General features: G+C 37.3%; 1 protein-coding gene across 3 annotated transcripts in view; it reads right to left on the bottom strand.

Moving 5' to 3' along the window:
• LOC132847061 (signal-induced proliferation-associated 1-like protein 2) overlaps positions 1 to 11,889 on the bottom strand; it is a 117,185-nt gene extending 105,296 nt beyond the window's left edge. For all 3 annotated transcript variants that reach the window (XM_060871984.1, XM_060871985.1, XM_060871986.1), the window contains exon 1: positions 11,741 to 11,889. The gene's annotated coding sequence lies outside the window, so the exon portion shown is untranslated. The remainder of the gene's footprint in view (positions 1 to 11,740) is intronic.
• Positions 11,890 to 13,871: the final 1,982 nt, after the last annotated feature.

Genomic DNA, 13,871 nt, shown 5'->3' with positions numbered 1-13,871 from the left:
TGTGAGTGCAGACTTTTATTTCAATCAAGCAGGAGATAAATTTCAACAGACTATCATGTGTGGCTTGTGTAGTTAAAATGATGACCTGCACACATTCATCCAGGAACTGAAAATCAATTACTTGGTTTCTTAATTCATTAAAAAAAAGAACAACAAATTTATGTTAAAGAAAATGCAAAGATGAAATATTACACTGTTTTTTACAAACGCATATAAGGACTGAACAAATGCTCTTTCTTGAACTTCCACTGATAAAACGACAAAATGTAAAATGGATATTGCATGTGTCATCTGTCCTAACACCACAGTGACAACACAAATAATCCATTTCCAGGTGTACAAGTAGTCTAGTGAAACCCACTATCTAGGCCTTGTTGATCTGATTAGGCTGTTATGCCTGGCCCCCAATTTTTAGTCTGTAAATACCCCAGATTGTAGATTTTGAGGTATGTTTACTATTTCTTCAAAGCTAACAATCAATTTGAACTCTAGGCACTCCTCTCAATACAACGGATATTTTTTCTTGCTACAGGGAAGTGCTCAAAACATAGTGAAAATGAGTACTAACTATCCAATGGGATAAAAAGGTTGAAAACTATGGGCAGAAAGCCAGATGAATAATCTGGAGTGGTCAGGGAGGAATGTAACCAGACCAAAAGCATCCTAAATAATAATCATACGAACTGAGTAGGTCTTGCTCAGTGCTCAGAGCCACAGCATGCTGTCTGCTATGCCCCTGTCAAAGCAACAATTCAGAGAGTGCATAGAAGTGGAACAATGTGGAAACAATAGTGGAACAATAGAAGTGGAGTGCATAGAAGTGGAACAAAAGCGGCGAGACAGAAAACAATCTCCACAAAAGGTGAATTGCCCCCTGATCAGAAATAATGTCATTACGTTCATTAGTTTATACAATTCTATATTATATTCTCTATATTGTAAACACCTCTATGATATTACTATAAAGGCGTATATCATTAGCTCCTACATGGAAAACTACCTTAGAGAACCTATGCTTGCCTAGACCCTAAGGTTACCTGCTATGTCCACCACCATGGCACCCAGACAACACCTAACCAGTGCTGCTGGAGCCCCTAAAATCCTAGCTAATATAAAATGCTTTAAGTTAGAGTCTCCTATAACCAGAGCACTTTTAGATCGCTCAGCAGGTGCTTCATTAAGAAGAGCAAATTTGTTAGACATGTGATGTGGAGAGGAATGGTGCTCCCATGGGACCGCTTCATCCAAACTCCAGCACAGAGGTGCAACTATGGGCTGGAGATTGGGGTCCTCTGCCAGGGGGTACAAGTGGCATGAAAATGGATTTGACTTAAGATTGTTTGGGTCAGCATTAAAGGACACAATGAAATCCAACCAGTTGAAGAACAGGGGCCATGTGGGGAAATTTTCTTGTAAAATTATATGAAGTAGGAAAAGAGTGAAGTATGGAGAAGGTAAAGGAGAAGCATACAGTATAGGGTAGTTAAGCATTATACAGTAAGCAGACACCCTTATCAAGAGTGTTGTACAAAAGTGCTTTGAAGTCTGTTTCAATAAATACATTAACATAGGTTCACTAGGTTACAGAGTAAGGATGCCATCAAAATAATTTTATTTTTTACATATATATAAAAATGCCCTGCGATGGGTTGGCACTCCGTCCAGGGTGTATCCTGCCTTGATGCCTAATGACACCTGAGATAGGCATAGGCTCCCCGTGACCCAAGAATAGTTCGGATAAGCAGACAGTTTATTCCACCTCCTGAGTGCCAGAACAGAATAAAGTCTTGCTTCATGACTACTTCTTACTACCAGTAGCTGCCCCAGTAGGTAAATACATACAATTGTCAGCAAGTCCAAGTCAGGGAAAAATCCAACTCCTCTTCTTTTACCCAAGTCTTCCAAGTTCCTGTCCTGCTGCTGGATTGTGCAGGTAAAGTGCAGAATTGGGAAATAGCAAGTGATTTCCGGTGACCTGTAGTATCAACCAATTTTTTGGGTTATTGATCTGGAGTCAGTGAGAAAGATGTTTGAAAATCAGTGGTTTATGTTAGTTGCTTTCTTGGCCTAAGTAAGGACACTCTTGGGGTGGCATTGTCCCTGCTTCTTGTAAAAAAATAAATATAACCAACCCAAACAGCTTTTTGTGTTCCTTATCAAATAAATGTATTTCTTGGAACAATGCTACTAATAAGTGTTGTTTTTAAGGAAGGTCAAAAATTACTTCCTTTTATTATCTAACACGGCCAGTACCTTTCATATTGCCATAGGTTAAAGCAAAAACAATCTTGAGCCTAAACTTTATTGGGTGGAAGGGTGGAAAATAAAGGGAAATAAATACAAAATACACAAATACTGTTACAGAAAACTATAGTTCCATTCAATTACCATGAACAACATTCAAGTGCTCCAAGAACTGTTAAGATGATGCTTTACAGTGATCCATTTTTCTTTCTTTTTTGGTTGGGGTTTCAATCTTCAGAACTCCTCCTTATTAACATATTTGCAGAGGATGTTGATGAGGTTGGTGCATAGGAAGTGGGCGAGGCTTAAGCTGGGCCAATACTGGTCACTTGTTTCCACTCAAGACTAGGCAGGGTTTTTCCTAAATTGAAAATTTTTTGGCGGCCGCCAAAACTATTTTTTTGTCCCGCCAAAGCCTTATTTGATCTGTAATTGGGTTTTGTGAGTGAAGCAGGCTACTGACGGAGTGACGGAGAGAATGAGCACAGCGCCCCACCCCGCGGGGCACTCTCCGTCTTCAGTTCTGTCTTTGTTTTCTCCCTTGCATCAAAATCAACTGATCCTAAAGGTCGGAAGACCAAATCCATGTTTCACGTGGTGCATTTGGAGAATATTTTTGCTGAATTACCGCTGAGTGTGAATTGCAGTCAAAAAAATTGTGACAAGCATAGAAGAATATTTTTAAGGATGGCCTGGGAATTAACGGGAATATATGGGAATTAACGGGAATATATGGAAATAAACTGGGAATTTAAAAAAAAAAAATGCAGAGTTGCCTATAACAAGGAACTTAAATGTAGTTAAAAAAATCTTGCAGCATAATTTCGTTTAAAACAACAAAATTTAATTGTTGGAGTGCCATTGAGGCCACACCCCCTGCATATACTTGCATTCTTCCATAACATGCACAGTAACACTTTATTTTAGGGTCATTTAACTAGTTGCTTATTAGCATGAATATTAATAGAATATTGGCTATTTATTAGTACATTAATGCCTTATTCTGCATTACCTTATTCTAAATTCTTAATTGTACCCAGTACATAAACTTAATAACTACCTTACTAACTCTTAATAAGCAGTACATTAGGAGTGTTAACACATGCACAGATAATTTGATGACCCTCACTCACACACACTCACTCCCCCCTTAAGTTAAAAAGAAATCCTCCATATATCACTTAAGGGGGGGATACCCCTCCATTTTCCAGGCCTTGACTACCACAGAAGCCACACTTGCTGCATTGGAGCCCAAGGACTACTTCAAGTCAAGTAAGTTTTGATTATAAAACTTGGATAAATATATTTGATCTATGGTATTATAGTTTAACTAGCAAATACCAAAATGTGTTTATACAGTAGCTAGCCAGTAAATCAGATATCTAAATTTAAGCTAGCACTATTTCATTAAATTTATGAGGCTAGCTATCATGTAGCTAGCTCAAGCTGTGATGCTCTTTCTGCCAGTTTTCTGTTACCTAATAAGCTTGAGAAAAAATGCTTTTTTTATTTTTGATTTTACATTTTGATTGGGAATTTTTTAGAAGGGCAAGGGTGGGGGATGCTTTCATTTTACAGCAATCATAGGGAAATATGTTTATTACAATTATTAAGTTTATTATGTTTATTAAGAGCATAATAATGTTTGTTATGCTTTTGTGTTACTCAATGAAAGAACCACTTAAAGTTCTACTTACAATTAAATCAGTCAAGACATCATTTTTAAAATTTGTATTACCTTGCATGCATGTATGCTTATGACCAAACAAATACAGTTTATATAAATTTCACTATATTTCCAAATAATTACCTTAAATTCTCATAAATTCCTGTAAAGTTTCCAGTTTGGAATACAGTAATACCTCGAGATACAAGTTTAATTCATTCCGTGACCTTGCTTGTATCTCAAATTGCTCGTATCTCAAAGCAATTTTCCCCATTTAAATTAACTGAAATCCCATTAATCCGTTCCAGCTCACAAAATTCCACTCCAGTTGTTTTGTTTATGTGTTTTGAATATGAAAACTGTACAGTACCTGTATTTATAAATGACAAATATTGTATAAAAACATAGTTATAAAAGAGAATGTTAAAAAAATAAACTGGTTTTACTATAAAGTGTATTATTTACCTTGGAGATCAGACGACTTGAGCTAACGGAAGATGCCACCTTAACCGCTTTCACACTTTGGAATATACAGCATGTTGTCTGTCTTCATCTACCACAAATCAACAAACAACCCACTAGCAGATCACGATGGAGTGATACTCTACAGAAATGCCTTATGGGATACAATGACATGACCTGAGCAATAGCATACTACATTGTGAAAGAAATGCTTCCACTTAATGTTGTGGAGAATGTTGTCCTGGGACACAATTTTTTTACGAAGGCTGCAATTCACAAACTTTATTCAAAGTGTCAAAAAACAATGGAAAAAAGAGCTTCATCTCTTATTTTACAACTGTCTCATATTTTGCGATAACCACAGACATCTGGTCGACTCTCACATGTAAGCCGTACACAAGTTTAAGTGTGCATTTCACTGATAGTGAATGGAACCTGAAGAGTAAATGCTTGAAAAGCATATTTTCCTGAGGACAGATTGTTCCTGATGCACAATACTTGATTGAAGGAGGAGCTGCTGCTTAACTACAACCACCTCCACAGTTGCACATGAAGAAGCACTGTGAACCAACTTGTCTCCCTAGCTCACAATTTGTAATAAAGTCATATAAAGCCAGATAGAGTGTTATTTTTGTGTTAGTTATTATCTGTTAAAATAGCTCTCCTTCCTCCATCTCTGTCTTGTGTCTTTTCCTTACTGCTATAGTCTTTAACCCATACAGCACAGCTGGTCTCACTACTGCCTTCTACACACTTTGATTCTTGCTGACACTTTTCTGTCACACAGCACTCCTGACAATTTTCTCCACCCATTTCCACAAGGAAAAAGAGATAAAAAAGAAGCCAAATTGGCTGCCATTTAACATGAGTAAAGCAGAAGCAGTAAAGGAGGCCACTAATACCCCATTTCCACCGGAAAGAACCGGGTGCTGGTTCAGAGCTAGCACTGGTGCTGGTTCAAAGTTGGTTCCACTGGCGAACCTTCTAAGAACCGGTTTGCCTTTCCATCAGCTAGAGAGCCATCACAGTGCCGAGTATGACGTCACTGAATATGTGTCACGTTACACAGCAACTTTAGTGCAGCAGCGGCAAACAACATCAACAATGGCGGACGTTGCTTTACTGTTAATGCTCATGGATTTGTCAACGTTATTTTACCATTAACACAGAAAAAATTTAGCCTCAGTATCTAGCTACCTACTATCATGTCTGCTGATAACTGATCATTATCAAGGTACATTATCAAAGGCGCTAACAGTAGGCTCACAATTTACTCACAATTTTACTCTCTTCAGTGTTCTAAGTCTATTTCAAAAGATCCTGACCTAGATGGGCCTCCTCTCGAGCATGGCCACCCCAGCAGCAGAGTCAACAGCACCGGCATCAGGCATTGGTGCCCCTCATGAAGGGTGAAGCCCCCATACTGACCCCCTTCTTCTACTATCTATCTGCACACGGACATACGCAGGGCGATGACTTCCCAGAATCCACTGGTTTCAAAGCGAGTGACCCACTCACAGATACAGAGACACAAATCTGACTCTACAATAAGCAGTGGGCCCCTGTCAATGAGTATGATTATGAAAGTCAAGGAGTGAACACCAACGTTTTACCTGATTTTTACTGCGCCAATTAAAGAAGTATTAGCGCCAGAGAGAGCACCTGTACTAGTACATTAGCTTTGGACAATGAAGGATATTGAACAAGCTCACAAACATCTCCCAGACCAAAAAGGTTGGTGGACAAAGGTTCAACATAAAACTGATTAAGTTTTTTAGAGAATTTTAACCCACATCACATGAACTAAGGCATTTGATGGGAACAAAACTGGAAGCAGACATTTCGAGGATAAAAAATAATTGTCCTAAAACAAACATGACAATGCTCCACGTGAGAGCTGATCATGCAGACAATGCTGACTACAACACGTTTGTGACTCAACTAAGTGAGTCAGGTGTTGAAGCCTTACCGGGAAGAAAGGATAGGACTAAGATTGCGATGTGAAACCAACAGGATAAGGAAACAGTGACTCAGTATTTAAACCGTTTGATGGAGGTCCATGATGCTCACAGTGGACTAGATAAACGTGCAGATATGACAGTTGATCACATTACAGCCTACGAAGCACATCTAAGAAACAGCTTCCCGAATGGACCTAAACCAGAAATAGCTGCAAAGGTGAAGCAAGTGTGCATCCCCTGGGACACTAGAAAGCTAACTCTCATTGAGCAGCATGCAATTCATGCATGGAAACTGCTAACACAAGCTGTGCAGCAGGCACCTGCACAAACAGTGAGACTGGCCTGGTGTCAAGAAGAGCCACAACAAAGCCACTTCTCTTCAGGAAAAACATCAGGGACAGACTGATATTCTGCAAAAGGTACAGGGATTTGACTGCTGAGGACCGGGATGAAGTCATTTTCTCTGGTGGATCCCCTTTCAGATTCATCCGGAAAAAAGCTCGTTGAGAGAAGAAAAGATGAGTGCTATTATCAGTCCCGTGTCAAGCTAAAAGTAAAGCATCTTGAGACCATTCATGTGTGGGGTCACTTCTCAGCCGAGGGAGTGGACTCACTGAAAATTTTGCCTAAAAACACAGCCATGAATAAAGGATGGTACAAAAACATACTCCAAGAGCAACTTCTCCCAACAATCCAAAAACAGACTGGTGGCAGAAAATGCTTTTTCAAGCATGATGGAACACCATGCCATATGGCAAAAGTGATAACTAAGTGACTTGGGGAACAAAACATTAAAATATTGGGTCCATGGCCAGAAAAATCCCCATCCTCAAGAGGAAGGTGGACAAACAAAAACCTACAAATTCTGACGATCTCGAAGCATTGATTATGCAAGAATGGGCTGCCATCCGTCAGGATGTGGTCAAGAAGTTATAAAGATCTGACAAAAAGATTTAAAAACACTGAAGCAGCAGTTTTTGAGAAAATGAATATTCGTGTCATTTGTGTGCAAGCCCTACAGGCAGTAAACGATGCAGTAGAGCATCTAATGTGCCTAACCTATACAAAATAATTCCAAGATGGGAAATTTCAGACAAAATAAGCAGGGACAATGGTAACCCATTTGTCAACAATGCATAAAAACTCTCTGCCCCAAAAACTCTACTCTGCACTCTATTTGGTGAAACAAGACATTGCTCTCATTGTAGTGGCACAAGAGAGGCCTCCCAACCTCTGATAAGAGGTTAAGAAAGATTGCCTTCCTGTTCAAGGTGACGAGAGTCAAAGCAGTTGAGATCCGAACTGTCGTGCTTACGGAGGGAACCTACGGCACTGTGGAATGTCAAACAGGATACATGGGAGTGGGCTATGACCACTACTTGTGTTGAGATATTCTTAACCATCAGTTAATTCTCATATGATGTAAACATTTACCAGGAATCCTAGTTTTTACCTCACAGCTGTTTCAAGTCTGTAATTGCCAACAATTAATAGAAGCTCACTAATTTGTATGTGTCATGAACACGGAACAGAGCGGACCCAAACGCAGGATAGCTAAAATAAACAGGGTTTAATAACAGAAAACACGAAACATGACGCAGACTAGAAACAGGACATAACCACAGTAGATGCCGCGCTGCACGAGGAAACACGGCACAGTTAAATACAAAAAGACAATGACACAATAAGGATCAGGTGTGACGACAGGGAGGAGCAGACGAAGGCGGGGCAGACACATGACGAGAAACGTAAACAGATGCACGTGACCAAAGTCCGGGCTGAGTCCTAACAGTATGGTGAGAGAATGACAAATTTGGAAGAATAATTATCAATATGTTTAAATGGGTGGAGCATTTTATGCCAGGAAATAACTAAATAATATAAAAAAACAGATATATACTGGTATGTTTTAATACTTCTTATGCCCTGGTAGAGTATATGATTAACTCTCAATGCTGGTCCCAAGCCCAGATAAAATGGGAGGTTTGTTTCAGGACAGGAATCCGGCATAAAAACTCTGCCAAAAACAAATATGCAGATCAACGATCTGTTGTGGTGACCCTGTGAAGGGTCAACAACAATGTGATTTGCACACTTAGCTGTAATAACATATTATCTGGTTGTCCTTAGTTCCTCTATTTATTTTTACAAATTGTATTTACATGTACGTAATTATATGTAATAATTTGTTGATACACATGTAATACACTTTTCATTTTTTTCAATTGTATGAAAATATAATGTCCACTAAATTTCAAACAGACAAGGTCTGTTAACAATGGCATTTGATATGTCCCATGAACTACAACCCTGTCAGCAATTACTCCTCTCAGTTCCAATGACCAATTTAATTTCCTCTATAGTGCACACAGAGCCATCAATGCATTTGCATACTAAGGTGTGTTTGTATTCGGAAGCACTGTCAGTCACAGTCAATGTCCAAGAAGGAAAATGTGATGGACAATTATAAATATCTTGAAGAGTAATTAGGGCAGGGTGATAAAACGATAACGATATGTATCGTGATATACACGTGATCGATATCAATATAAAATGTGTTCGATAAAATATTCAATATTTTTTATTCTTTTTTTTTTATTTTCAGAAAAAAGGAAATGTAATTTTTATTACCGTTCTTTTAAGTTCTTGATCAGACATTTTATTCTTCGTCGGAAGAAAACAGAGGTTGCAAAGCAAGTTTGGTTGCATTAACAAAAGCACTTGCTCTCTGGTAACCTAGCAACGTAGGGAGTGACATGCTAACAGCCAATCATGTAACAGTATCATGTTTGGTTGCACCATATCGTTGTCTGGTGCTGGTCTGCTGGATTCCTCTTCAGTAACCGGCGACTGATAAGCAGAAAATTAGCGCCGCAGCAAGCGAGGAAATTGTAAATAAAAGAGAAAAAGTCAGCTACTTTTTAATATTTCTGCAGGTTTTATATTTCAAACAATGTTACTGTACTGTATCAGATTTGTTTTTTATATTACAGATGTATCTCAGTCTACCTCAGTTTTATTTATGTTTACAAAACACTGCACATATTTTAAAACACTTTATTCACCAGAAGGTGAACAGCTAGTGAACGTCCTAGAACTAAACTTGCACTAAATTCTCAGGGTTCTCTGTTTATATTTAACACTTTGCACTATTTTATTACATTTTATTAAGCATTTCTTACATTTTCTTTCATTTTGCACCTTAAATGTTAAGAGATAATTAAGTGTTTATTGTGACATTAGACTTATGTTTACTTTTAATTGTATTTTATTTATTTGAGTTTTCCATGGTTGTTGACATTTCTGTCTTAATAACTGAGGGGATTATGATCAGAGGAAAGTTAAGTTTAAAATAAAAATGTTTAAATGTAATATATTTTTCTTCTGGTCCTTATTTTAAATGGTTCATAAAAAATATCAATAATTAATATCAACCGATATGAAACACTGATATCGTGATACAGTTTTCAGCCATATCGCCCATCCCTAAGAGTAATACACAAATACAAATATAAAATGCATCCCTAATCCTAGTTTTGAAAATAGTCTAGAAAATAATTCTACATGGACATATACACACTCAATTTCCATACATGAATTCTTGAAATATTCTTTCTCCATTTGAAGCTGTGTATACATGTTTCATAGATTTAAAATATACAGAGTGCACACTGGTCATGTGATCACATTCCTGCAAGATCTGCACTTGTGAAAGACTGATAACTCCTTATTGCAAACACTAACTCAAAGTATACATCAGAAAAATGTGGTTAAATACAACATAACACTAAAAAAGCTCAGAAGTACTCACATTTGAAAGAATGTATACACATATTTATTTTTAAGGTACAGAACCTAATGTATATTTTTGCACCCTTTTTTAATTATCTTTGCATTATACAGACAAAATGCTTATTGTTTTGCAGTGATTATGGTGCAGAAATATGTTTTGGTTTTTTTAATCCTAATGTTTCTTCAATTAAATTTTGTTCCGAATGTTGTGAGACTCGATTTATTACTGAGTGCATTCCTACATTCATCATCCCGTGTCAAGCTTAAAGTAAAGCATCTTGAGACCATTCCTGTGTGGGGTCGCTTCTCATTCGAGGGAGTAGTCTCACTCACAATTTTTCCTAAAAACACAGACATGAATAAAGGGTACAAAAACATACTCCAAAAGTAAATTCTCCCAACAATCCAAAAACAGACAGGTGGAATAAATGCTTTTTCCAGCATGATGGTGCACCATGCCATATCGCATAAGTAATATCTAGGTGGCTTGGGGAACAAAACCTCAAAATATTGTGTCCATGGCCAGGAAACTCCCCATCCTCAAGACTCACGTGGACAAATACCCACAAATACCCACAAATTCTGACAATCTCCAAGCATTGATTACGCAAGAGTGGGTAACATAGTATTTACTTGAAATGTGCCCTCCATTTGAGATCGTTTATCATGTTTAAAAAGTGGTATATCTGGTATTTTGGTATATCTGTATTAAGAAGCTAATATCGCCCTAACACATGCATTACCAAATGCTTCAGTCAATGAATCAGAAATACTAGTCAATGTAACAGAAATACTACAGTCAATGAATCAGAAATACTACAGTCAATGTAACAGAAATACTACAGTCAATGTAACAGAAATACTACAGTCAATGTAACAGAAATACTACAGTCAGTGAATCAGAAATACTACAGTCAATGAATCAGAAATACTACAGTCAATGTAACAGAAATACTACAGTCAATGTAACAGAGATACTACAGTCAATGTAACAGAGGTTACGTCAACCGCCCCAGAGAGACAGATATAATAATTATATTTTTTCAGTTCGGAAAAAAACAATTCCTTAAATCCATGTGGCTGTATTTTGCCTGGCTGGATGTTATCGCGTGAATCATGAGAGAAAGAATATTTTTAGAACAGGAGCACACACTAACAATAAGGTGAAAGGCCTGTAGTTTCTTTATTTTAGCCTACAAAAGACTTAGCTAGTCAACGTCCGCTCGTGTCTGAACTCGGTCATAAGCACAGTAATTCATTTTTATGGCTTGTCAGAAATGCTACTAGAGCACAAACACAACGGTCTTCTCGTTTCTAGAAAGAAAGAGACCAAATCAAACAACGTAGCCTACTTAGAGCATCACAAAAAGTAGGCTAGCCTGTACAGCAGTTAATATTAGGCAAAAGAGGAGGGGGGGGGTGTGTGAATAACACAACAATAACAGTTTCCCAACAGCGTTATCGTTCTCTCCACTTGTATTTTCTTGTTTCATAAAACATTTCTACATTGAAAGCAACCGAAAACAATGACGGCACAAAGCTAATTTAAACACTTGCTCGTAGCAGGATGCTGCTGCCTCTAGCTAGAATTCTGTTAAATAAAAAATGTCCTTACCGTCAACATTAGTAGATGGAATCCAAGTAGTTTACTAGCGTAGAAACTTTTGTTCGTTATGATATATTTTGAACAAGGGTCAATCAAATCCGTCCACAATCCCGACAAATTTCAGTCCAGCCGACTCGTGATACCGCTTTCCCATAACATTCCCAGTACCTCTGGAAGCTCCACCTCCTTTAGTCCCGTTTACGCGAAGGTGATTTTATGAAACGCTCTTATCAGTTCACACGAAAGGATAATAATAATAATAATAATAATAATAATAATAATAATAATAATAATAATAATAATAATAATTCTTTTTAGTAAAAGTGTATTAAATGTCATTTACGTTAATTTATCGAAGTTGAAATTTCTCGGTTTATTTGCTCCTTTCAGATTTAAATAAGAAGCCTTTATTTGTCACATAATAAAATGCATAATAACACAGTGAAATTCTTTTCTTCGCATATCCAGGTTAGAGAGCTGAGGCAAGAACGCATGGTCAGCCATGTTATTTTTGTACATTATTTTTTAAAAATACTATTTCAACATATATAATATTAATTCAGTTCAATTCCATTCAAATTTATTTGTGTAGCGCTTTTTACAATTGACATTGTCTCAAAGCAGCTTTACAGAACATAAACATAGAACAAAAGGTTATCATAAAGAATAATATAAAGATTAATAGAATACAATATTCAAGATCAATATTAGATATATTTAGTTTACAATGTGTATGTATTTATCCCCAGTGAGCAAGTCTGAGGTGACTCAGTCAGCAGTGTGGAGGAAAAACTCCCTTAGATGGTAAAGGAAAAAACCTTGAGAGGAACCAGACTCAAAGGGGAACCCGTCCTCATATGGGTGACACCAGAGGGTGTGATTATAAATATACAGTCTGACAAATGTTGTATTGATGCAAAGGATCACATGGAGTTCACATCTCCTCTATAGTATAGCAGACTCCAACTGGAGCTGGTAGATCTCTACATATATATATTTTTTCATACTACAATTTCTTTAGAATAATAATATGTTAGGATTTGTTTTAATTATACAAATTGAGCAGAGGACTTTACTAACGTGAGTGATTATAAAATTATGTGCAAATAAACATTGACATCATCTTAGACTGTTACCCCAATAATAAATAAAACCTTATGACGTTTTTGTTTTTCTTTTTTTTTTTCGAAATATTAATAAATTTTAGGTATAAAGTAGGTGGTATAGGGGTTATTCATAAAAGTCCAAGCAAATGACCTGTTGGTAGAAGCTTCTCTTCATTCCCTGTGTTGGCCTTTAGGGAGTGTACTGTAGGTGCTTCAGTGACAATGACAGAGACAAAAGTCCATTGTTTAGATGACTGAGGTCCTTCATTATCTTTCTGGCCTCAGTCCAGCAACGTTTATTGGGTGGGTGATGCATGTCTGCCCACCCGTACTGCTTGTAATCTGCCTGTCAGAAAGCTGGAGATCCACTGACATACTGTAGGGACAGGTTAAGTCCCAAGTCCTTCACATTTGTTGCATGTTTGGAGGAAACTATAGTGTTAAATGTTGAATTGTAGCAGTTTAACACAAATTTCTGGTATTCACATAGCTCAACGCTTGTAACTTATTGTATTTCTTTTAACTGCTTTTCAGATAATCACGTGAATAAAAACGTGAATGTGATTTACCAGAAACAACCAGCTGCACAGTTTTCAGCTTTGTGATTTCCCAGAAAGGAAACCACTGAACCTTTCCCTGAACCACTATCACGAAACTGCTTTTACCATCTTAATGGTTTGGGTTTTGTTCTGGACCTGTTACTCAGCCAGTGTTTTGCCAGGCAAACTGAAGCCTTGAGTTTCCACTGTCTTGAATAACAAACAGTGATGTAATGGGTTTCATAGTTTATTTGTTTACATACCTATATAACCAGTCCAAAAACCAACATAGGTTTATAGGTGTATATCCGCAATGTTTGAATATCCAAGTTGCTTTATTGGTGGGACACCATTGTTCTTGAATTCACTCTGAAACAATCTGGAATTTTTAAACTGACCACCAGTAACATTAAACCTTGAAGGAAGGAGCTATACTTGAATGTGCAGGAAGTTCAGTTTGTAGCTGACCTAGTTAATTTGGATATGGAGCTTGAA

This window comes from Tachysurus vachellii, chromosome 6 (assembly GCF_030014155.1).
Source record: "Tachysurus vachellii isolate PV-2020 chromosome 6, HZAU_Pvac_v1, whole genome shotgun sequence".
NCBI lineage: Eukaryota > Metazoa > Chordata > Actinopteri > Siluriformes > Bagridae > Tachysurus > Tachysurus vachellii.
The sequence above is the reverse complement of the archived record's forward strand: the minus strand, read 5'-3'. Positions and strand labels throughout refer to the sequence as shown.